This window comes from Pleurodeles waltl, chromosome 1_2, assembly GCF_031143425.1.
Source record: "Pleurodeles waltl isolate 20211129_DDA chromosome 1_2, aPleWal1.hap1.20221129, whole genome shotgun sequence".
Lineage (NCBI taxonomy): Eukaryota > Metazoa > Chordata > Amphibia > Caudata > Salamandridae > Pleurodeles > Pleurodeles waltl.
In genome coordinates, this window is record NC_090437.1 from 658,708,466 (window position 1) to 658,734,962 (window position 26,497).

At 48.9% G+C, this 26,497-nt stretch overlaps 1 long non-coding RNA gene across 1 annotated transcript in view; it reads right to left on the reverse strand.

The window, feature by feature from the left end:
* Positions 1-1,356: 1,356 nt before the first annotated feature.
* Positions 1,357-26,497, reverse strand: part of LOC138302682 (uncharacterized) — a 51,830-nt gene continuing 26,689 nt past the window's right edge. The window contains exons 2-3 of the long non-coding RNA XR_011205399.1: positions 16,550-16,685; positions 1,357-1,627 (exon numbers count right to left, since the gene is read on the reverse strand). This is a non-coding gene — a long non-coding RNA (uncharacterized lncRNA). The remainder of the gene's footprint in view (positions 1,628-16,549; positions 16,686-26,497) is intronic.

Sequence of the window (26,497 nt, forward strand, 5' to 3'; positions counted from 1 at the left end):
TGACGGCTGAGCTAGAGGCCAAAATCCACAGCTAGGCACTTTGGAGAAAACAGCTCTGCTTTCTTTCTGAAAATGTGATGTGTCCATTTTGTGTTTCCTGTCGCGGGCGCTAGGCCTACCCACGCAAGTGAGGTACCATTTTTATCGGGAGACTTGGGGGAACACAGAATATCAAAAGAGGTGTTATTGCCCCTTGTCTTTCTCTACATTTTTTTCCTTCCAAATGTAAGACAGTGTGTAAAAAAGACATCTATTTGAGAAATGCCCTGTAATTCACATGCTAGTATGGCGACCCCAGAATTCAGAGATGTGCAAATAACCACTGCTTCTCAACACCTTATCTTGTGGCCATTTTGGAAATACAAAGGTTTTCTTGATATATATACTATAACAGTATATTGCTTTCAAAAATCTGAATGTGGAGAAAAATTGCTGGTTTTTTCACCTCAATTTCAATATTTTTTTATTTCAGCTATTATTTTCTGTAAGAAACCCTTGTAAGATCTACACAAATTACCCCTTGCTGAACTCAAAATTGTGTCTACTTTTCAGAAATGTTTAGCTTTCTGGGATCCAGCATTGGTTTCACACCCATTTCGCTCACTAACTGAAAGGAGGCTGAAAGCACAAAAATAGTAAAAATGGGGTATGTCCCAGTAAAATGCCCAAATTGTGTTGAAAAATGGGGTTTTGTGATTCAAGTCTGCCTGTTCCTGAAAGCTGGGAAGATGGTGATTTTAGCACCGCAAACCCTTTGTTGATGCCATTTTCAGGGGAAAACCCACAAGCCTTCTTCTGCAGCCCTTTTTTCCAATTCTTTTTTTTAAAAACGAACTTTTCGCTGTATTTTGGCTAATTTCTTGGTCTCCTTCAGGGGAACCAACAAAGTCTGGGTACCTCTAGAATCCCTAGGATGTTGAAAAAAAAGGACGCAAATTTGGGGTGGGTAGCTTATGTGGAGAAAAAGTTATGAGGGCCTAAGTGCGAACTGCCCCAAATAGCCAAAAAAAGGCTCAGCACAGGAGGGGAAAAGGACTGGCAGCGAAGGGGTTAAGGTGCCAGAGAAGGGCACTCTGGTCCTGACCACTGTGGTCCTGACAATGGTCCACAGCCACAGGCAAGTGAATGGATTTTAATCCCACAGTCAGTTTCCCGGGTGGAAGGGTTTCTCACTTGTGGGGTAGTACAGCTGCTATTCGAGTGCCTTAACTCACGGGGAAGGACCAAGATAAAATGGTTAACTAAGGGGGGACGAACCATCACACAATTTTGTGCAAACTATACGAGCAAGGGTGTCAGTGAAGGAAGTTGTAAGATAAAGTCCAGATACTCAGGACCTCTTTTCTTTTTTGTTTTATTTGTTGACTTGAGGCCCAGCTACCTTTATGAACAGTCGGAATTACAACAGCAGAGGGGAGAGATTTCCTGAAAGAGAACACCTCAAGACCAAAAGCTAAGACTGTGCATTTGACCTTGTAGAATAAATCACTCTTGATGCAAATGTATACGTCTGTCCTGTCTTACAGCCGTTACAGGAACGTTGCTTGGGCATCAACACCTCTGGGCTTGTTCTTGACAGGAAGATTATTTCCTCAGTTCATCTCATGAACACAGACAGGTGTCAACCCTGGATTTTGAGAGAACAGATAACAAAGTTGTCACAAACCTCTCTAAAATCTCTCTGATGCTCAGATGTCAACTCTGGGGCAAGCTGTACTCCTTTCACAGACCTATCCTTTATATCACTATGCAGCAAGTCAGGAAGAGGCTCCCTGTCTTCCTCAATTTACTTTTCCACAGCCATGATGTTCACTGTGTAATCTCTCCAGAGGTAAGGTTTCAGGTGGTTCACATGAACCCTCCACTGTTACCTTGTGGCACGTGTGTCCACCAAGTAGTTCATATCAGATACTTTCTGGCCTACCATGTATTACCCACAGGTTTTCACTACCCTATATGGCCTTAACCACTTATCCTCTAAAGCCCTAGGACAAATGGGTTTAAAACATACCACCTGACCCGCCTGGTGCCTGAGTAGCATTGCTGTGTGGTTATACTATTCTTTCATCAAAAAACGCTGGCTATCCTCAAGGTTTTGCCTCACCTAACTCATGTATTGTACCATCAGCGTTCGGTGGCCAATAACATAGCTCAGCACATCCTTCTGCAGTGACTCAGGAGTTCATTCTCACCCTTCTCTACTCAGAGTGAATGGTCCTCACACAGGGTGTCCAAATTAAAGCTCAAATGGGCTGAACCCCTGTCCCTTCTATGGAATCTTTCCATAAGCGAATAAGACACATGACAAGAGAAGATCTCATTTCCTCCTGAGGTTCTCTTGTTGAGTTCTCATTATGCTCTTAAGGGTATTGTTAAACCTCACTAACCCTTTAGTTTGTAGGTACTAGGCCATGGAGAAGTGGTATGCCACACTTGCTTGCTCCCAATTTTGTTTCAAGCAAGAGTAGATTAAATTGGTTACCAGGTTAGAAATCACTGTTTTAAAAAGTCCAACTCTAGAAAAGGTCAAGGGAAGAGCCTTTCCTACAATCTTTGCAGTCATGCTCCTCAGAGTTACCACCTCTGGATACCTGGTAGCATGGCCTATTACAGTCAAAATATATTTGGTCTATCAAACACACAAAGGCAGCCAGATCTGGGTCATTGGCCAAAATCTTTTGCATAGAATCCTAAAGATTTTGGAGTAGACGCCTCACCTACAGCTAATGGTGGCATGCTTCATCATCAGCACTTATCTACAGCTCTAGGCTGTTAAAAATGTTTCCTGGTAAAAACAAGGATATTCCTTTTATTAGGTGGATACCAGTAACAGAGTTAAAATCAAGGTACTACGGTAGCGTAAGAATAACAACGGCTCTCCTACCCAGACAAAATTGCCAACATGTTTCAGCCCACATTTAAATCCCACTAGGGACTGAGGCCTTCAAGGCACCATATATCCTTGTCTATGGATTCAATCAAACTATGCCAAAAAACATGAGGCCTAAGGCTCTTACCTAATGACAACTCCTCTTGGAGGAAACCCTATAATAGAAATTAAGGTGCAGATGGAGACATAAATATACATTAGCGTCACTACATACAATCAATACTCTGTTGTATGTTTACTTATTAAATGATTTGCTATTTAGCATTTTACCAGCTCATCCCCTTAAAAGTTCCATTTCAATTGTCTGGATCACAATCAAAATATTGAATATAATACTTGTTTGTAAGTTGTGAAAATGTAGTGCTACTGCAAATCACTGCTAATTTTTCAAGTGTGAACATGCTTAAATATGTGTTTTTTAAAGTGCAATCTTATTCATACAGCTCGTGGAATGTGACCGTATAATGTTACCCATACTTACGGATAGTTCTGGTACTATGCGAATCAATTGGGGAGGCACGCCCCTTTAGTCAAGCACTAGGCATAGAAATAGAATTAGTTACTAAAAGCGATTGGTACAACCAATCTGTTGTTATTACACGAGAAAGCATATTTTTGAGATACATCTGCCTTGTGCTCGGGGAGTATGGATTGCTACTAGGATCATGAGGGATACATTCATTTACAAAATAGTGGGGCCATCATGATATATAGCCTATTGAAGAGAAAAGCTACATATTTTGGCATATTGATATGGGGCGATACTAACATTGAAGGGTTAACCCCTTTCCTACGTTATCTCCATGTGATGGTAACTGACTGTATATAGAAGGAGTCCTGCAGGCAGCAGTATATAATATAATAATAATAAAATTCATAAGGGGTTCCTTTAGTCAGGTGCTGTAATATGTCCGCCAGTGTAATCAACACTAAATATAAGCAATGCAGTTCGTAATCATAATTAAGTATAAGTGAACTATCCCCTCCCCCTCGAAAACCCACACTTATGTCGTCAAGGAGGTTGTGCCTGCCTTGTGACTCCGCATTGTCACGCTGAACAACTGTGTCAGTTTTGGTAGGCATTTAAAATGCGTGGACAGAGGCGGATTTTGGGACGGAGCTTAGGCGCGATGCCTGTAGAGCGCCATCACACTCATCATCATGGGAACATAGTATTTACCGCGTTCATAGTCAAACTGACTTTGGCGGTCACTAGTAAATATACCAATCCTTGTGAGGTTTCATTCTTTTTTTTTAATAGATGATCATAGCTGATAGCTGTGGTTTTAAATACTAGATCCCTGGTGTTACAATACTGATAAAGATCATAGTTTTCATGATTGCGCTTTATTTAAATAAACACAAAAGCACATTAAATGTTATGCCACTTGCTTGATGTAAGACTGTCATAGTGGGGTATAATATTCCCTCTGTACTTTTTACCATATAGCTTGGTGCCGAATTGGTTTCATGTTATTACAGTACTGGAGTAAGTATTATTCATAATGAGTCATCATGAAATATTCGTCATTGAGAACCAATCCCTCTTATTTGTAGTGTCTCCAATGAGATCAGTTTCTGTGGCAGCATAGATTATTTTAATGGCGAGGGGTCGTGTATTTTCATATTTAGGCTATGATATACCTATCAAGGCCTTATGATCTCCAAGATATCAGTTGGTGAAATTTTTTTTAGTGTTAGTTATACTGTATCCTGGGATAACTCGGGCTATCTTCTAGGATTACATCAGGGTAAAGCAGACACTATCATCTATCTGGACGCCATTATCTGCTTTTCCTTTGTTATATTCTATCCTGGGTTAACCGTAGCCACCTATATGCTGATATCAGGGGTGGAACGGGCAGACCCATCTACTTGAATGCAATTCACTGCTTCTCCTTGAATGTTGCGGACTCTGAGCCAATTCTTGGTATATTTAAATTGGTAAATTTACATAGCCAGCCATGCAATTTCGCCCAGCTAAAATTTTGCTCGGACTAACCCACAAGCCTGAAAACGGTTATCTGTGGCTTCCCGAGAGTTGGGACTACTGGACTTCATCAATGAGGCCCGTTTTTGAACTTTTTAGTCTGTAAATCCAGCGCTGTTCAAAACGGAACAAAGTTTGTTTGGATGTATGAGCTGGTAACCGATCACTCATTGTCCATACAAAGGCCCTCATTACAACCCTGGCGGTCGGTGATAAAGCGGCGGTAATACCGCAAACAGTCCGGCGGTAAAAAAAATGGGATCACGACCATGGCGGAAACCGCCAAAATAGACAGCCACTTTAACACTCCGACCGCCACAGCGATACAAACAAACACTGCAGCAGTAACCGCCAACAGACAGGCGGTAGACAAAGTACCGACGACAGTATTTCAAGACGCCTATCCGCCACCTCTTCCGGAGCGGAACCAACGCGAACATAAACACGGCGGAAACAGTACACAGAAGGGAAAACACTCACCTCTCGACACCCAACGAGGAACCAGGGGCCAGATGTAGCAAGCGTTTTGCATCGTGCAAACTGCGAAAATCGCAGTTTGCGCCATGCAAAATGCCATTTGCGATGCTCATTCACAATTTGCGAGTCGGTACCGACTCGCAAATTGTGAATGCGACTCGCAAATAGGAAGGGGTGTTCCCTTCCTATATGCGACTCGCATCGCTATGTTAAATTGCTTTGTGACCGCGAATGCGGTCGCAAAGCAATTCGCAGTTACCACCAGTGTCACACTGGTGGTAACCCATTCGCAAAAGGGAAGGGGTCCCCATGGGACCCCTTCCCCTTTGTGAATGTTGCCAAAAAGGGTTTTTCAGAGCAGGCAGTGGTCCAATGGACCACTGCCTACTCTGAAAAACCAAAAGGTTTCGTTATTTTTTTTATTTTGCAACTCGTTTTCCTTTAAGGAAAACGGGCTGCAAAATAAATTTTAAAAACTGCTTTATTTAAAAAGCAGTCACAGACATGGAGGTCTGCTGACTTCAGCAGGCCACCATCCCTGTGAGTGCAGGGACTCGCTATGGGGTCGCAAAATGCGACCCACCTCATTAATATTAATGAGGTGGGTCTTTGCAACCTCATAGCGACTCGCAGAAGGTGTCTGAGACACCATTCTGCATATGGTTTTGCGACTCAGAAATTGCGAGTCGCTCCGAGTCGCAATTTCCGAGTCGCAAAACCTAGTTTTGCTACATCTGGCCCCAGGACGCCATGGAGCCCGAATTGCAGATACTGCCGATGCTGGTTTACCTCCTCTTCTATCAGGAGTATGAACAGCGGGGCGACGACCACAGTGAGTACTGCACCTACAACACAGGGGATGGGGGGAAGAGTGACACACACACGCAACACCCCCAACCCTCACCCACAACACCATACACACAAATACATGCAGCAACATTACATATACAATCCACCCACCCCCTGGAAGAACGCAAGGACAAAAGGAAATGATTTGAACAAATGTAATCATGTGAAATATCATTGTCAAAATTCAAAATCCAGTATATACAATTATGTACACCAACTACACAAGTCCGGATAGTGCACCAATCATTGTCCGTGGACCACTGGGCCCAAAATGCATGGGCGAAGCCCACACTAGATACCTGAATGGAAACGGAGAGAACACTGCTGAGGCATCAGATCGAAAATGCACAGGCACCTCAGGGGGAGGGTAAGGGGGGCACCTCAGCCAGATGAACGCACGACGCCACTGCTGCACGAGGGGGCTCCATGCCCACTGCTGTATCCTGGGGAGTGCAAAGCCACAGTCTCTCAAGTCTCTCCAGTGGATGGGTTGCCCACTGCTTTATCCTGGGGAGTGCAAAGCCACAGTCTCTCAAGTCTCTCCAGTGGGTGGTTTGCGTACTGCTGTATCCTGGGGAGTGCAAAGCCACAGTCTCTTAAGTCTCTCCAGTGGGTGGGTTGCCCACTGCTTTATCCTGGGGAGTGCAAAGCCACAGTCTCCCAAGTCTCTCCAGTGGGTGGTTTGCCCACTGCTTCGTCCTGGGGAGTGCAAAGTCACAGTCTCTCAAGTGGATGTATTTCTCCACTGGTTCTGGAGGGGGCTTTGTGCCCAGAGTGCTTCATCCTACCAAGGACTGAGGTAGTGGATGTATTTCTCCACTGGTTCTGGAGGGGCCTTGTGCCCAGAGTGCTCCACGTGCAGTATGGCCGGTACAATTCACTCACCTGGGTGTGCGTGGCACAACATTGGCGAGGTACAGGTAGCATGATACGCCATGGAGGCAGCGACATACCCCACACTGCTGCGGCTTAGCCTTCCACTTGCAGGTGCCAACAGTGTGACAGTAATGCTTCATGGAAGCTGCCCAGGGTCCTGGGACTCTCCTCCAGCCTCGGACGACTGACCACTGGGGATGGTAGGCTTGTCAGCAGTGGTGCCACTGTCAGAGGACGTCGCGGGGCCGGTGGTGGTGCTTGCGGCGGTGTCTGTGGCAGCGGGGCTTGCGGCGGTGTCTGTGGCGGCGATGCTGGCGGCGGGGTCTGTGGCGGCGGTGCATGGGTCAGCACCTGCTGAGGGAGAAAGCAGGATGTCTCCTGCAGCATCGGACAGCTGCCCACCGGGGAAGAGGCTGGGGACTGTCGCAGCGGCTGTAGACGTGCCGGAGGCGGTGCAGGTGGCCGTGCAGCTAGCGGTGTTCGCCGCCGTACAGGTTGGCGTGGATGTGGACAGAAGGTGTGACATTGGTCCCTCAGTTGGTGCCACCATGCCCTCTCCTGACCTGCCCTTCTGTTTTTGGCCCTTCCCCACCTTTGATGGTGGCGCAGTTGTCTTGCCACTATCCCCTTTAGTTTTCGCTGAGCACTTGGTGGCTGGTACTTTCAGCTTCTCCCTCTGGGATGTGGGCACCTTTTTCACTTTGGCAGGTGGCGGAATGTCCTTGCCCTCGCTACGTGGCACACTGGCAGCCCTGATGGTTGGTGCACTCGATGACCCCGCAGTTGCTGGCACCACTGTGCCTGGGGATTTGGTGTCTGAGGTGCTGGGCTGGGACCTGGAAAGCCTGGCTCTAGGGGAAGGACGGGGGAGGTGTAGATAAGAGGTCAATGCTTGCCAGGAAAAGTTTTTTAGACACACTGGGACGGGTAGATGGAGGGGGTTTGGGAGTGGAGGAAGAGGTAGTGGTTGTAGGAGGTGTACGTCTGCTGAATTTGGGTGAAGGTGCATGGGCCAGAGGCTGTTGTGAGGTGGGTGGCTGTTGGGTGGGTGTGTGCCTGCGTTTGTGTACTTTGGGAGGAGGGCTCACAGACACACTGGGAGAGGACACTGGGGATGTGTGAATGATAGTGGGGGTGGTGATTGCACGTGAACGGTGTGTGGTGATGGGCGTGCTGGTGATGGAGGTAGTGGCTGAAGATGTAGTGCATGCAGGTGTGAGTGGAGACGAGACTGGGAGGGAGGAGGGAAATGTGGAGGAGGGGGACACAGTGGAGGAAGTGGATGTTGGTATGTCTGCAAGGGTATGGTGCTGGTGTGAGTGCCTGTGGGATGTATGGTGCTTATGTTTGCCTGAGCCACTCTTGTGTGTTGATGTGTGTGCATGCTGGTCTGGTATTGGGTCTGGGTGGAGGAGGTTGGAGGGGGGAGGCTGGACACAGGGACAATGGCTGCCATCAGTGCTGAGGCCAGAGCCTGAAATGCTCTCTGTTGGGCTGCCTGGCCAGAATGAATGCCCTCCAGGTATGCATTTGTTTGTTGCAAATGCCTCTCAACACCCTGGATGGCATTCAAAGTGGTAGACTGTCCAACAGTGAGGGATCTCAGGAGGTCAATAGCCTCCTCACTGAGGGCAGCAGGGCTGACTGGGGCAGGGCCTGGGGTGAAGGAGATACCCACCCTCCTGGGTGAGCGGGCACAGGACACACGCTGAGGGGCTGCTGGGAGGGTGGTGCTGGTAGGGGATGTGGCGGCTGTACCTGTTGATGCGGTGGGCACAGAGGTGCCCGCCACCGCAAGGGAGCTCCCATCAGAGGAGGAGTCGCTGTCACTGGTCTCTGCTCCTGTCCCCGTCGTGGAGCTCCCCTCGCCCTCCGTCCCACTGGTGGCTTCAGACTCCGTTGCTTCACCTTCCAGGGCCAAGTGGGATGCAGCTCCCTCCTGCTCCGGTGCCAATGCTCCTCCGCCTGATGATGCTATTGCACACAAGAACAGGGAGACCACAAAAAGGGGGGGAGGGAAAGACAGAAGAAAGACATGTTCAGTGCATGCAACACCACTACCGTTGGCGGACACAACACACATGGACCAGCCCTCTGCACTACGCCATGCACTAACAGTTCCTAGAAATTTCACCTGACCATGGGGTACGAGGCCTAAGCCCAATTTCTGCACACCTGGAAGTCACAGGAGCCTGACTAGGTGTAGATGGCTCTTACCACTAGTGGGGTTGGGGTGCCACATAGCCTGCCTCACAAGGGACCTTGCCTACCAAGTTCGCCCAGGCCAAGGGGAACCCACTGCCCACCTCCCCCACCCAGACACCTCGTAAAGCGCGCAGAGTCAGCTGAATGAGAGTGTACTCACCCCCTTGTGGCTGCTGTGATGCCCTCAAGCGCCCATCCAACTCCGGATAGGCCACCGCCAGGATCCGGAACATCAGGGGGGTCATGGTGCGAAGGGCACCCCTTCCAAGTTGGGAGGCCAGCCCCAGCTGGGCCTCCACCGTCTTCTTGGTCCAGCGGCGCAGGTCCTCCCATCTTTTACGGCAGTGGGTGCTCCATCGGTGGTAGACCCCCAGGGTCCGGAAGTCCTTGGCAATGGCACGCCAAATACCCTTCTTCTGGTGGGCGCTGACCTAGAGGAATGGTACAGGCGGAAAGGACATTACTCACCCGGCCGGACTGTCATACTCATTGCCCACCAGTTCCCACCCATGCCATGACGCTCATACACTCAGCATCCGCACATGTAGGCCTCAGCCCCCCCCCATGTTTCTTCCAGCCACACCACTCAAAGCAGGCATTGTCCATCCACCATGCTCACAGTGTACTCACATGTTTGTCTGGAGGACCCTACAGTTGCGTGTACTGGGGAGGACCCCATCCACTAGTTTCTCAAACTCCTCGGAAGTGAAGGCAGGGGCCCTTTCCCCAGACACTCGAGCCATGGTCGCTTCCAGACACAGGTCACAGCAGCACTTGCAGTATAGGTCCTCTCCTGTTGAAGGTCAGGTATCAAGTGAGTAAACAGACAGAAAATGGCGGTCACGCCCGCGGCGGTGCGTACCGTCACCGCCGGCGTACATCATCATGGGCTCCTAGTACCCATGGGCACAATGTTAACCAATGCAGAATAGTGCTGCGGTCTTCGACACGCCTGCGCAGTTACCTTATATCCCCTTGTCCCACCTTACAGGTCAGGCAGCCACCATTTCAGGGGGCCACATGGCGTGGATAATAACTGCGTCACACCTATCTAGGCCTAGAATACACACAGTTACAGGCACATTGCGGATTAATACCGTTTTGGCAAATAACACATTGTGCTATCTCAGTGTTGGATGACTATATGCTTGCTGTTCTCGTCTGCTGGGGCAGGTGATGAGATGGTGGCATCCTCCGGTGTACAGACCCCTGGTGGACCTGTCGACAATGGAAGAAAGACACATCATAGTCACATCCAGACTTGATCATGCAACAATCCATGAACTGTGTGCCCAGTTGGAGCCAGACCTGATGTCAGCTATCCACCATCCCACAGGGATACCCTCTCTAGGGCAGGTCCTGTCTGTACTCCATTTCCGGGCCAGTGGGTCTTTTCAAACAACAGTGGCCATGGCATCAGGGATGTTCCAGCCAATGTTCTCTAACGTGTTGTCCAGAATGTTGTCAGCCCTGCTGAAACACATGCGCAGCTATATCGTTTTCCCTCAGGTGGAGGATTTGCCCACAGTAAAAGGTGATTTCTATGCCCTGGGACATATCTCCAACATCATTGGTGCCATTGATGGGACACAAGTGGCATTAGTACCCCCCGCAGGAGTGAACAGGTGTACAGAAACCAGAAGAGCTACCATTCGATGAATGTGCAGATGGTGTGTTTGGCAGACCAGTACATCTCCCATGTGAATGCCAAGTTTCCTGGCTCAGTGCATGACGCTTACATTTTGAGGAATAGCAGCATCCCTTATGTGATGGGGCAACTCCAGAGGCACTGTGTGTGGCTAATAGGTGAGGCCAAGGTCCCAATACAGTGTGAATAGGTGTCTGGGTATGGGATTGTCCCTAAGGGTTAGTGTGTGTCTAACAGTTGTCCCTCTATATTTGCAGGTGACTCTGGTTACCCCAACCTGTCATGGCTACTGATCCCAGTGAGGAATCCCAGGACAAGGGCAGAGGAACGCTACAATGAGGCACATGGGCGAACTAGGAGGGTGATCGAATGCAGCTTCGGCCTCCTGAAGGCCAGATTCCGGTGCCTCCATCTGACAGGTGGTTCCCTATACTACTCACCAAAGAAGGTGTGCCAGATCATTGTGGCCTGCTGTATGCTGCACAACCTGGCTTTGCAACGGCAGGTGCCTTTTCTGCAGGAGGATGGGCCAGATAGTGGTCTTGTGGCAGCTGTGGAGCCTGTGGACAGTGAAGAAGAGGAGGCAGAAGAAGAGGATATCGACAACCGAAACAACATAATCATGCAATACTTCCAGTGAGACACAGGTAAGAAGAGGTCACTGCCTCCCACATCTCATACTATTGTTGGAGCTAGCATTAGTCTGTCATTTTCACTCAGTGTATGGACCCTGACTTGTCACTTTGACTTTCCATTTCACAGATCTGGGTCGCACCTTGTGCCCTCTGCTATGTTTCCTCCTGTCCTACAGCTGTGTTACATTGGTATGTGAAGAAGTAAATTGACATTGCTATATTCCATGGTTATTGCAATTACACATTTGTGAAAGCACAGACTGACTCCAGATTGTTTTGTGATTGAAGTGTGTTTATTTATGTGCAAATAAGTGGAGGGGGTTGTAAAATGGGCTGGGGAGATGGTGGAGGAATGTCCATGGCAGAGTCCAGTCTATGTGTTTCACAGGTGCATTGTCCAAAGGGGCATAGGAAGTGAAGCATTGGCAGTTTAAGGATGGACAGGGTGACAAAGTGGGACAAAGTGGGACAGAAGGGTGACATTCAGGGAGGTCTCATTTCCTGGTGGGGGTCTTGGCAATGTTCTCTGTCTTGTTCTTGGATCTCAGGGACTGTTTGCGGGGTGGTTTTCCATCTGCAGGGGGTGGGGTGCTGTTGTCCTGTTCTTCCTGTGGGGGTGCCTCCTGTCCACTAGCGCCGGCAGAGGTGGAGGGCTCTTCATCGTCCAGGCTAGTGTCAGGGGCCCCTTGTTGTGCCACTGTGTCCCTCCTGGTATTGATAAGGTGTGCCAGCACCCCTGCAATGGTGACCAGGGTGGTGTTAATGGACTTCAAGTCCTCCCTGATCCCAAGGTAGTGTTTCTCCTGCAGCCGCTGGGTTTCCTGAAACTTGGCCAGTACCGTTGCCATAGTCTCCTGTGAATGATGGTAAGATCCCATGAGAGTGGGTTCCCTGGGCCTGTCCTCCCCTTGTCGCACAGCAGTCCTCCCAGCTTCCCTCTTATCCTGTGCCTCTGTCGTCTGAACCGTGTGCCCACTGCCACTGCCCCCAGGTCCCTGATCGTTCTGTGTCAGTGGGGTTGCCTGGGTTCCCTGTAGTGGTGGACACACTGCTGATTGACGTGTCCTGGGGACAGAGGGATGGGCCCGCTGGGTGGGTGCTGTGCTGGTGTTTCCTGAGGGGGGAGGCTCTGTGGTGGCTTGTGACAGTGGCAGGGGACCCGACTGTCCTGAGGTCCCTGATGGGCCAGCCTGGTCATCTTGATCCAAGCGTGCAGAGCTGCTCTCATCACTGTGGGTCTCTTCTGTGGGGGACTGGATATGTCTGGCACCTCCTGTCCGGTGACGTTGTGTAGGGGTCCTGTAGGGGTGTAAATGCATAATTATTGTATCTGTGTGTGCCATTGTGTGCAATGGGTGAGTGACCCTCTACTCCTGTGCTTTCATTCTTGGCTTGGTCCTTGTGTGATTGGTGATTTTGGGGCATGAGTGAGTCTCTGTGCTGGACATGCTTGGGTGATGGGTGTCCATGCATTGGTGTTACATGCAGGGCTTGGTTTTGGGATGTGTGGGTTGTGTTGGTATTGCCAGCACTTGCTCCTCCTATGTCGTTAGTTGTTTGGGAGGAGGTGGGGGTCTTCTGTACAGCAATCTGGTGTCTGGAGACCACGGAACGCACCTTCCCCGTAGGTCGTTCCACCTCTTCCTGATGTCATCCTGTGTTCTTGGATGCTGTCCCACTGCGTTGACCTTGTCGACAATTCTGCGCCATAGCTCTATCTTCCTTGCAATGGATGTCTGCTGCACCTGTGCTCCGAATAGCTGTGGCTCTACCCGGACGACTTCCTCCACCATGACCCTGAGCTCCTCCTCAGAGAACCTTGTTGAGGTGCCATGATGTGGTGTGGGTGATGTGTGAGCTGGTGTCTGTTGTGATGTGTGAGGCGATGTGTTTGTGTATGTTGTTTGAGGTGCGTGGATGTTGTGTAAGTGATGGTGTTGTGTGTCTGTGGATGCTGGTGTTGTTTTAGGTAGTGTCTCTCTCTGGCCTGCTTTGAAATTTCTGGTAGTAAGGGTTTGTGGGTAATGTGGGTGCGTGTTATATAGTGGTGTGGGTGTGGTGTGTGTATGTGTATCAGGTGTGTGCATTTCGAATTGTCCAATGTGGTGGTGTTTTGTAGATGTGTGTGTATTTTGAGCACAGCGGTATGTACCGCCAATGGTTTACCGCGGTTGAAAATCTGCTGCGTTGATTTGTGGGTCGTGATACTGTGGGTGTATTCTTGTTGGCGTGACGGTGTGGGTTTTGTTTTCGCCAGTTTATCACTGACCTTTGTTGTGGCGGACTTGTGTGGGTGTCTGTATTGTGGCGGATTCCGAGCTGTGGGTCGTAATACCTGTAGCGGAATTCCGCGGCCGCAGCGGTATGTTGGTGGTCTTCTGCACAGCGGAAAGCGGGATTTACCACTAGTGTTGTAATGAGGGCCAAAGTCATTTTCAGAATGGTTCATTTCAACAAAATGGTGCATAGTTTTGTGGACGTTTATTGCACCTGAAGGTACTTCTGTGCTTGTTGGTTTGTGTACAGAGCTTCCTTGTTGCCATACCAATGTATCTCAAACCACACCAGCAGGTCAACATGTAAATTCAGGCCTCGAAAAATCATTAAAATGTTACTAGACCTGCAGGTTGAGTAACTTGAATAATCTACTCAACCATAACTGTAATAATTACCTGACCCATGAACGGTCTCAAATTGTGTGATCTTAATCAAATATTCTAGTTTTCAGAGTCACCTTTTTCTTCATTGTCACATAAGAGGGTACCTTCAAATATGTGAGCTTAGCATTTCTGATGTACAAAAACTTTACTTTACATTACTTGCCTCTTGGGTTTCTACTAGCATTGCCATCAGGGCAGAAGTGTTTCTCAGTTTATCTTTAAACACTCACTTTTAATAAATATATTATTAAAGCATGATGTGGTTGCACAGTGTCATTTACAAACAGAACATTTCCAAGAAATGTCCAAAACCCTCCCCTCTAACTTGCAGCTTTACTGATAAAACTATATAATGTATTAACAATCTGTGAAAATCGGGTTTCAGAAATCATATTTGTTCTTTGCACATAACCAAGTAAAGTGTTTTGATTTGTTTTCATACTATTAAAATATTTTTTTCATCACACAGAAGTACAAACAATGGGCTTTCACAACTACTGAAATATATTTTGGAAATGTTTGCACACTTGACATAGCTATTTAAATGTTGCGTGTTAGGAAAAACCTGACAAAATCCTGGAACTCTGCAGTGAGAAGGAAAATTAATTGTAAAACAAACTGACTTTTGACCTCTGTCTCTGAGATCAGACTAAATAACAAAAACAAGATTTAATTAAAGGCATCTTTATCACTCTTCCATTTTCTGACTGAACAGAACACCTGTTCTTTGTCAACTTGCCAGAAGGGGTGAGTAGGTCCTAAAAATAGCTTGATCTGATTGAATATAACTCACCATAGCGAGTGGGTGAGTAGATTTTTTGACGCCTGAAACTGCATTGATTGAATCTCAATTGGTATGTTGTTTCAATGTCCAGGGTGTTTTTAACCAAAGGTCTAGATCTTTTGCCTGCCTTGTGAACGGACAAATGTTACAATTGCCACATGAGTAATGTCCTACAAAAGCGGGTAGGTTCCACAACAACCTTATGGTTGTTTTTTCAGTGCAGGAAGGTTTTGGTCTTGTGTGTACAAGTGAAGCCCTTAAAGATCTGCCCCATTACAAAGCAAACATTGTTTTCTCAAAAGTAAGAGGGCCCGAGGTGAGAATCCTCCAATGCTTATTGATGAGTTTTTTCATTTGGATGGACTTTGTGCCATAGGTGGTGACACAAATAAGGTGTTAATTTTTGGGTTTATCAAATGTTTGCTCTTATACTACCCCAGTACCTTGTTTTTAACCATGTTAAGGGTACTCACCTAATAAAAGGAATATTCTTAGGTTTACCAGGTAACATTTTTAACAGTCTAGATCCCTGCTTCGATATCCAGTTAGAAATGTATATAAAAACTCCCACAACATGGTTGAGTCCGCCATGGTGGTATCCACCTACCATGGTGTGGATAGGTATGATAATGCCACCATTAGCTGTGTGTGAGGCATCCACTCCAAAATCTTTTGGATTCTATTCAAAAGGGTTTGAACACTGACCTAGATCTGGCTGCCTTTGTCTGTTTGATAGTTTAAATAGGGATGGCGTGACCAGAACCTTTCTTTCCTCTCGCTCTCTCATTTGTGTGTAAAAATTATACTTAGTGCCTGATGTAGAGAGTGGGTCGTATGAAAAACCTGCAACTGGAAGAAGCGCCAACAGTACCTTGGTCTTTCCTTCTGATTCCCACTCAGTTGGGTACTTGGTTATGTCCTACAAAACGTGTGTTTCTGTGCAACCACAGCCAGTAGAACAGATGTTCTAACTTATTATATCTCTTTCTATTGCTTGTGTGTCTTGCTAAAGGCACTTTGTGGACCAATGACAGCAGGAAGGTCCTGCACATTATGTTGCAACCCTACTCCCTCATGCTACAGCACGCTCATGCACAATGCTACAGTACAATGGGATGTGTTTATAATGTTCATGAATTAAGGTATGCATGTATTTGATGGAGTCATGTTTGAGATGTTAAAGCACAGTTGGCTGAACCAAATTATGTGAAAGAACATTATTTTGTTTTCTAAGTAATCATCAAGCGCTATGAGCATATGGCAGGATGACTCATCCATAGGTACACAGAAGCAAAATGGAAGAAAACATGACTCATCCTTGATAAATCACAGAAGCGGAAGAAAACATGACATCCTTGATTAATAACCACAACCTGTTATGTACATATTGCAAAAATAGGATGACTCATCCCTAGGTACACGAGCAATTAAGCCACCCACAAGGAAAACAACAAACGGTGATTCACGCCCCCAATAAGACTGTTTAAACCAAGTGTTTCATTGTGCCCGTGCTTGGCCTCGTCTCTATTCCGTACCTGAATCTCCAGCCTTCTGTAGCCTGGCAACTGACTTTTCCTCCTTCGACCAGCGACCCTCTTCAGCATCGGTTCCCTGAGTGACATGTCTCCCGGCATCCATCCTCCATGCAGCCTTGGCTCTTCACCTCCTGATCTGCAGGAAAGAGGAAAGGGGACAACTGCTCAGTTGTAACGAATACGTGGGCTCACATTGTACGAGGTTTGATGAACAACTACCCAGCACAAACACGCTATGGCTTAGTTGGTCCTTTTTAGGAAAAACAATCAACTGCATAACTGACAATATTCTTTTGGTGAAGTTATTGCAAGAAAGACTGAGTAGTACCAGAAACCTGGAACGCTTTAATTCACTGCTTTTTTTGGTTTGTATTTTGTTTGTTTATTAGAGATAATTAAAAAAATTGAAATATAGAATACCACATGGGCAGAGAGAAACAGTCGTAACAGCAAGCAAGAAAATAACATCATTGCACTTATATGAGTCAGAGTATTTAAAAAAATGTCTTTCGAACCCTAGTGTACTAAGGGGGGAGGAGTCCATATCCCGGAGGAGTGCCAGGGGGTGCATTACTAAGGAGGGAGGCAGTTATGGGTGGGTGGACGGTGGGTATCCTGGGCCAAACAGGTGGCGTAATTAGGCAAGAGATGCTGTGTCTTGTAGGTACATGGAGGCTAAGGAGCAAGAGAGTTGAGGGGACACTGGACCACACAGGAAGTCCAAGCATGACGTCACTAACGGTGCTGGTGAGGTGTGGCCTGTGTGGGGGGGGGTGAGGTGTCAGGGAGGGGATTTGTTGAGGGATCTCATTAGAGTGGGGAAGCATTGGCATGGTCAAATGGAGAACGGGGTGGTGAGGCCCAGCATCTGCTATATTAAGTAGTAGTATGGTTGCGAAGTAAGGAGACGATGTGTGAGAGAATATGGCATAGTGCGATGCAAGAGGAGATGGGGTCCTACCATGGTGGATGGGAGCTCGAGTCTGGCGCAGACAGTCTGAACGGTGTGGGAGAAGTGAAAAGAGGGGGCCTACTTTATCAGGCACATGACAGAGAGGGATGGGCAGGGCGAGGAGAAACATGTATTGGAGTGTGATGCTCAGGAGGGAATGTAGAACTGGGGGCATAAGAAAATGAGGTCGCGGGTACGATGTTCGTGATGTGTCATGAAAAGAGACTGTTATAGGGGTATTCATATGTATATAGGTGTGACCGGAGAGGGTAGGGGACAGGTGAGGGTGAAGCGGTAGGCAGTGGCGCAGGGGTAGGGGATTCACTGGTGGCCTTTGCCATCTTGGAGAAAAGGTACCCAGGTTCGGAGAAATATGTCAGCTTTGTCCTGTAAGTTGTAAATAACACATTTGTATACAACACTGTTTGGTACATGGACGAGAGCCATTCATCATGTGAGGGAGGTGTGGGGGAGAGCTAGTGTCCAAGTATGCAGAGTTTGGCTGTGGTGATTGCAGCGTGAAGAAGACAGGTCTGGGGCACATCAGGTTTGGGCCGCCAGCTAAGTCATCGAGGAAGATGAACGGGCAAGAAAATAGGTTCGGTAGTGGCAGAGTCTCTTGTAGCGTATGCCCCACTGCTTCCCAGTAGGGCATGATGGAGGAACAATCACAAAGGATATGCAGGAGGTCACAGTAGGGGTGGAGGTGCGGGCAGCGCCAACTGTGTGTGGGGTGCAATAACCATGCCGCCTGCAGTTTAACAGGAGTCCAATACCAGTTGTGGAGCGTCTTAAAAAGAAAAAATTTAATCCGGGCTTCCCGTGCCCCGCGATCCCGGGCTTTTAAGAGGTCTGCCCAGTCTTCCTGGACTAGTTCTACTTGTAGCTTTAATTGCCCGGAGAGGTAGAGGCTGTGGAGAATGGGCAGGGAGTAGATTTGGCGGGCCAGGAGGGTATGGAGGTTAGACATTACAGCACGAAAGTTGACCCATGTTCTATAGAGGAGACAACAGTGAGGACTGCAGGGACCAAGGGTACTGGCCCCTACGTGCAAGACAGTGCTGTAGTTGAGTATATCTCCACGCTTGCTGTGAGGCGAGAGTATATTCCTCGTGGAGCATGGCAAAGGATTTCAGTTTGATGTTGGCTATTACCTGGTCTAGGTGAGTGATGCCTGGAGCATGCCATACTCTCCAGTCGAGCATCGCCCCTCTGAACTGTAGTTTGGTGTTGCCCAATAGTGGTGCATGTTTGTGGTAATGGGCGTGTACTCCAAGCATGGCATGGGTTCGTTTCCAGGTTTTCACCATTGCTTGTACCATGGAGTTAGCGGATTGTGTGTAGGTTTTCCATCTCCATAGAGTGGGCTTAATCCCTGAGGGCAATGTAGTAAGATTTGCTCCGTTTGGACCCATTGTGGTGGGTCTCTCATCCCGTGGAGCATGTAAGCAAGCTGTTAGAGGTGTAGCGATAATGCATAAATCTTTACTGAAGGTAGGCCGAGACCACCACAGGAACAGTAGGCCAACAGTTTGGCTGTGGTCAGGCAGGGTCGAGAGGACCCCCAGATGAAGGAACAGATATTCCTGTCTATGGAGCGTAGGATAAGGAGGTGAGTCAGCAAAGGAACCATACCGAAGACATACATGAAGTGGGGCAGCATCTCCATGTGAACTGCTAAGACTCTCCCCCACAGGGAGAGGCCTCATTGAGACCATTTGGCGTAATCCAATTGTGTGCATGCTAGCAGTGGGTCGAGGTCCGCAATCATGCAATCTAGACCTCTGTTGATATAGATCCCTAGATATTTAAGGCAGGAGGGTGCCCAACGAACCAGTGGGTCCGCTATAGCCGTCTTTGTGGTGACGGGAGAAAATGGTAGCGCCTCGCTCTTGTCCCAGTTTACCTTATAGGTAAACTGGTGAGGTGCCGCCCGAGAGGGGGACTCGCAATGTCATCGGGGTATTTCGGATGGTGGCAGCTAGTGGTTCCATGGTAAGAAGGAACAATAAAGCGATAGCAGGCAGGCGATAGCAGGCAACCTTGACAAGTCCCATGTTTGATGAGGAAGGGGTCCGACAGGAAGCCTCTGCAATTAACCGGTGCTGTGGGAGAGTCACAGAGCCAGCAGATCTTGGCTATGAAGTCATCGCCCAAACTGAATCATCGTAGGACCTCGAAGAGGTACCACCACTCGATCCCGTTGAACGCTTTTTCAGCATCCAGAGATAGAGCCAGGGCCTTGTCCTGTAGATCCCTCGCCAACCACAGGGTAGGCGCCAAGGTGCAAAGATGGTTTCTAGATGACCGGCCGGGCATGAACCCCACCTGCGTGTGATGTACAAGGGATGGGATGACCTTCTTCAGTTGGGCTGCCAGCACTGCTGCCAGGATTTTAATATCCCTGGTCAGGAGAGAGATGGGCGGGTAGCTTCTACAGAGAAGAGTGTCTTTCCCTGTTTGGGGAGGACGGTAATGTTTGCCTTGTTAGAAATGGGGTCCAAGATTCCAGTATTCACTGCATCCCAGAAAGCCTCGTACTGGGAATTTACTATCTACTCTCCTACTGATTTGTAAAGTTCTACGGGGAAGCCGTCTTCCCCTGATGCCTTATAGTAGGAGAGTTTAGAGATAGCTTGGTCGATCTCCTTCATGCTGATTTTGCCCTCCAGCATGCTCCTGCCGTTGAGTCTGGGCAGAGGTATGTCTCTTAAAAAAGCTGATAGGCGTGTGGGGTCTTTTGCAGTTTCGGGGCTATAAAGAGACCGATAGAAGGTGGCAAATTCATTGACGAAATGCTGGAGGTGTGTAAGGACGTCCCTAGTCGAAGACTGAAAGGCTGTTATGGCTAGGGCTGCTTCTGGTTAGAGCAGTTGCGCTGCCAGAAGGCGGCCTGCCTTTTCCCCATGTTCATAATGGCGTCACCTTATTCTTTGAAGGGCATACTCTGCCTTAGATGTGAGGAAGGTATTAAGGTCCACCTTAGGAGTTGTGGTGTATTGGCGCGTGGTCTGCCTGTTTGGTACGTCTTTGGGCGTTTGCTACCTCTGCATCTCTCATTAGTTGGCCTCGAATTGCTGCCTTGGCTGTGGCCCACAAGACTCTGCAGGAAGAGATCGAGCCTCTATTATTGTCTACGTTGGTAGCAACTTGGGAGCGCAGTTGGGCTTTGCCCTGTGGAGTGCAGTAACGTGAGACCTGCAATCGCCACTGTTTTTGCCCTGGATGAGCAAGCCCCAAGGATAGGGCAAGAAGGACAGGGGAGTGGTCTGAGAGTGCGGCCACTTGGATACAACAGTCCCGGACATGGGCCACCATCTTTTGGGATACCAGGAAGTAGTCCAGTCGGGAGTGGGTATCATCAACTGGTGATATGAAAGTGTATTCCTGATCTGATTAGTAGGTGAGGGGCCAGTGATCTGTCAAGCCGTGGTCCAACAGGATGTCATCCATGAGGGTTCTGTCGGTTGCATCACAGTGATCCAGTGGGCCAGTACGCTCAAGGACCATATCATGTGCCAGGTTCCAGTCACCCCCCACCCAGTAAGAAATGTGTGGCCCCAAATTCGGTAAGGAGACGGTAGAACTGAAGGAAAAATGAGCGCTTAGTCTCACCAGGGCATAAACGGAGCCAATACATTGAGCACGGTCACCGATTTTGATTTCCAGAAGGTATAGCATCCATTTTTATCCTTCCATGTTGGAAGGATGTAGAGGGGTATGAGGATTGTGACTCCGCATTTCCTGGACAGGCCAGGACAGGTTCAGGAGTCTGAGTTGCCAGGCAACTACTGTATATCACCCGTCCCACCCAGTTGCATCGCAGTTTCTTGGATTTGGTTTGGGAGAGTTGGGTTTCCTGTAGGAGAGCAATGCCCACTTTCTGGGATTCAAGGTAGGCCAAAATCTTTTTTTGTTTGATGTAGTGTGCAAGGCCATTAACATTTCACAAAATCATAGACAGCATGGACATGGTTATAGAACCTGGGTGAGACACCCCAAGGGTGGGGGTAGAGTTGGACCGGGAATGAGTGGGAAAGTCCATAGGCTGTAGGGTAGGAGGGAAGAAGCAGGTTGGGATGATAGTGAGAGGGAGTACCACAAGGAAGGGGCTCCTTGGTCACAGGGGAGGTGCATTAGTGGCTACTGTCGCAAATGGGTAGGTACAGGCACGGGAAGGAGGAAATAATGGGAAGGACAAGAAAGGGAGGAAGAAACAGGCAGGAGAGGGAGAACAGGGAAGCAGCTCTGAGGCAAGGGGGGTACACTGTCATGTGCTAGAAACTGATAACTGGGGGTCTAAGCTTGCGCTGCCCACGCACCAGAGGGCCCCACACAGGGGGAAAAGGGATGGCTAGCAGTGGAAAAGTATGAGTAGAAAACCATGTCGGTAGTGGAGCAGTGGGAGGAATGCTGCAGGGGGTAGCGTGGATCCTGGAAAGCAGGGAGCATTTCAGGGAGCAAACTTTGGAGACAGAGCCTGGTCCAGTAGTATGGTGGTGGGGATCCTGCTGCGGCCCCAGGCTATGGGAAAGGATAAGAAAGGAAGACAAAGGAGAGGTGGGGGTGAGATGCAGCCGGGGGGGGCAGCAGTGGGTTCAGGGGTGGTGTGGTGTACATTCAGTGCCCTCTGTACGGTGGGTATTGGAGGGGAAAAAAAAGGAAGGGAGGGAGGGAGGGGGGAAGCGGCTGGGGTAATTAGCGGATAATATTGACTCCTGTGGATCACGTTGTGTGTACATGATGGTGGGTGAGGTAATGTGGCATGGTGGCTTGGTGATTCAGCATTCAACCCTTTTGCTGGCCGTGCTATATGCACACTGGTAAGCCACACAACCGTGAGGAACATCAGGCTGGGGAGCACCGCAGGGGTTTGGAAATAGCCCTAAGGCCCTAGCCAGTCAGTCGACCAGGGTAACCATTATAGGACAAAATTGGCATTGAAGCTCGGGGAGGGGGTATACACCCACAAGCAGGTGGCTAGGGACTGGAAGGTTTGCAGTAGGACTAAGGCCCGGGGCGTCCTGAACATGAGGGGACAAGAGAGATAGGGTATACAGGGAGTGCTGGCTCCTATACGTAGAAACAGGGTCCGGGGTGTTCCTAAGGGGGGTAATCAGTTGCACCCAGGGCAAGGGGTGGTTTGTCGGCTTCAGATCCAGCGGACCGTCTTGGTTAGGTGGATAAAGAAGAAAGTTCAGTTCTTCGTTGGAGAAGGTTTCAGCGGAGACCTCGACTTGTCCCAGCTCTGGTCCTGTGTAAGTGTTGCTACCACCTGAAGAGCCATTTCTCTGCCTTCTTGGGTTCTATGGAGTCTACCCAAGCGTCTGCCCCACTTCTAGTGTCTTCCAGGGTTCCATCAGCCATCATGGGCAGGTGTAGCAGAGGGCGCCCCCTGCTGCAGTGAGCTTGAGCATAAGGGGGAGTGGTCCTTCGTCTGGGCAAGGTCATCCAGAAAGTGACAAAGTTCCAAAGGATCAAGAAAACCTGTGGATCGACCATCCTTGGTGAGCCATATCCGGGCAGGCTCAAAGAGACCAAATTTTATATCCAATTGTCTACGCGGCGGGTGCATGGACAGGAATGCCTTCTTCTTCTCATTCGTGTCTCAAGAGAAATCAGGAGCTATCCATAGCTCATTGTCTTCATAGTCATAAGGTCCATGGGTTGGGGCTGCAATCAGCAGTTGCTGCACCTGTTCATGCCTAAGGAAGCAGACTGTTATCAGGTATAGACTTCTGAGAGGATCCTTACGGGGACCCCCATCCTGTGTGCCCATTGTAGCTTCAACAGAGGGAGAACTTGATGCTGGTGAGGGTAGGGAAGGCATCCCTGAGAAAGGCTTTAATGTCCTTGCCTTCCGACCCGTTCAGGAAACCCATAGAAAAGCACATTATCTGTCAGAAGATTACCTGTTAAATCAAACTTCCACAGGAGCAGATGCCTTTTACCCAACTCCCTCCAACAGATGCGTGCTAAGACTTTAACTGATTATTTGAATCCTGCATCCACTAGGGGGAAGTGGAATGGGAATAGAAAAAGAGCGACCACCTCCAGATCCAGTTCCAGCCTGTGTTTCCCACTTGAAGATAGGATATTCAGTGTGTGTCTCTGAAAACCTGCACCTTTCCTCTTATTGGGATTTCTTTAAAGGAAGGACCTGCAGTCGAGTGATATGAGCATAGATAAGTACATTCCTACTATGCATTCAACTTTTCAGCCATTTACATTCACCCAATTCTATTGTTCTCCTAACCTGGATCTTTTGAGAGACTAGCCTCACTCTAAGAGAACAATGTTAACTTAATATCTTCTTTTCTCTAGGAGTCAGAGGTTTCCAAGGTTCTCTGGAGAACAGTTCAAAAGTTCACAAATACACAAACTACTAATGTCTTTAGCAGGAAACAAAAATACCTTCTCAAGGTTCAGTTTTCTCAATCACAGTCTCTAGGAACTAGTCTGAGCACTGAGATTTGTCTCTAGGACTGACAAGTGTCCAAAGCAAAGAGTTCTTGAATATATATGTACATACATTTTGGAAACTCTGGAAATCATTACAAAATAATTCCTTATTGCAGTTGCTTGAAATTATCTTAAACCAAAATGATTTCTCTTCAGAAAGCCGATAGCCAGTTGTTGAAAGAAGGGAAAAATTCAGCTTCTTCAAAAGGGAAAAAGTAGCTGGTGTGCACACCGTAACAAGAAAAAGAATGAATTACTCAAAACTGGAAGAATTCTCTGTGAAACGAAGCGCCCCAGAAACACTGCTCATTCTCCTCAGGATGACAGTTGAAGTACAGTGCTCCTCGAGAGAAACAGCTGGAGGGAAGCTTCGGCATGAGACTAGGGTAGAAACACTACAGCGCTGACCTCACAAGGATTTGCGGCCACCATCTCGAGTGGCAGTTAAACCAAAAGAAGCTAGTTCTAAGAACAGCCTCCGCAAGAGCCACTGGGAGTGAGGACGCCACTGCAACCAACGTGGGTACAAGGAAAGGGGGAATCGTTTTTGCTGAGGGAAGGACTTAACAACGCTGGCAATAGTTTTCCTGACATTATCCCTATGGCTTCTATCTTCAAGGTCCGTCAGCGTATCCCTGAGGTATTGCAGTTATTGGTCATTGTTTGACAGTTTATTGAGCTTGTGCTCTACTAGGGAGAGGTGGTGTTCCAGCCCTGTTATCCTATCTCGGAAACCAGAAATGTCAGCAGGGATGGAGTGAGAGTCGGCTGCCAACTCAGAGATCTTGGTTTCCATGCCTTCTATGCATTTGCCCACCACTGTGATTTCCTGCAGGATGTGTTCCATCGTGGGATCCGGTTGTGAAGCATTGTGGGCGTTCGGCATGTCAGATATCCGTGGTGGCTTATGTGAAAGCCCGGTCTTTTGATGGGTGAGAGCCTCAGAGAACAGTAACTGGGGGGTCACTTTACCATTGGGTGTGTCCAGGGGCATAGCGAATCAGAGTACCTGCTCTCCATGTAGGGGGAACTATGGGCGGAATAGGAGAAGCAGGTGGTCTTTGGCTCGTCCACCTCTTGATGGGCAGTAGTTAGTATGTGACAAATGTTGGTGATTAATCCTGCAGTGGCAATTCCCTGACATCCAGGTGGGTGCTTAAGGGCCAGAGAGGTTAGATGGGCCAGTGTATGGCAGCAGACTGGCTTGCCCAGCTCCTTTTGTGGCGATGGAGGTTGGTGGAGTGCTGGCTCAGTGTCTGTGATTGGGTCGAGCTTTTCAGTTGTCCTGGTGGGTAGGACTCGTGCCTGGAAGGATGCAAGCAGGTAGATGTGTATGCTTCCTCAGTGGCACCAGAGGCAGTGGGTTGTGGTCCCGGTGTCTGGATGCTCAATGCTCTCCAATAAACGGCGGGGTCCATCCTGGGGTGCCAACCTCCGATGTGGTGGCAGAGTGCAGCAGGGGGGAAGAGGATTGCTTTGTTATGTATGGACACTAAAGGGTACTGAAGTGGGGGTGAAGCGGACTGCACTATACCCTCTGGCTGGTGCTGTAGACAGGGCCAGAATGTGGGAGGGATGCCGCTATGAGTGCCCCCCCCTTGTCGAGTTGTCCTAGTGCCCTCTGAGTGCCAAGGAGGCCGGTGTTGTGGGGGACTTAGAGGAAGTCCATGGCGAAGCCCAGGTGGAGTGTGCAGGCCGCCGACCTACAAGTGGTGGGTCCAGGCATGGCAAAGTGTTTTCCCTTAGACCGGTCGGTCACGTTGCACCACAGACTCATTGGTATGTCCTGGTGGGGCCCCTTTGAACATGGAGGATGCAGGGTCCTTTACCCCAATCGAGGGAGGGGGTGTCTCAATGCCGGGCATGCCTCCACTCACATTCAGGTGGCCGGTGCCAGCTGGAACACCCAGAGGGCCAAATGCGGCCCTCCCTCCGGTCAGAGCGCAAATGCCCGCAGTGTAGAGTGCGTGAAAGTCCATGTGCTGGTCTGGGCTACCAGGGTATCTGTGGCCCCACACGCCGCCCGTGGTCTAGGTGACATGTGGCAGATGTTGTCCTCCCGGCCAGCTCAATTGTGACGCGCGAGGCAGGTCCTACATTGCAGTCCGCAGGTTCTATGCGCCTCAGCACATGTAGGGAGGCGGGGGCGAAGCAAAACTCCTTCCCTCAGCATGTGCGAGTCTCAGCTCCCCTGTGGCAGTCGACGGTGGTGTCTGCCATCACAGGCCTGCCTGGGCAGCTCCAAAATCGAGTCAGGGGCTCCCCAGGGCCTTAATGGCTGAGGCATCCACTGCCATCAAGGTCATGTAGTGCCACTGGGCCTCTCACCGGCTTGGACGAGCGACCGGAGCACCACCACTGACTTCGGGATATGGTGAGCGAAGGTTAGAAAGTCCTCCCCACTCCTTTAGCTCTGCCACTGTCCCCTATTCATCCTCCAGTGTGCGGAGCTCCTTTAGCAAGCGGCCATTGCGCTTGTGGCCAGACCACACACCCTCAATTTACTGTTTGGTGTTGTTTGCAAACAACTGGCT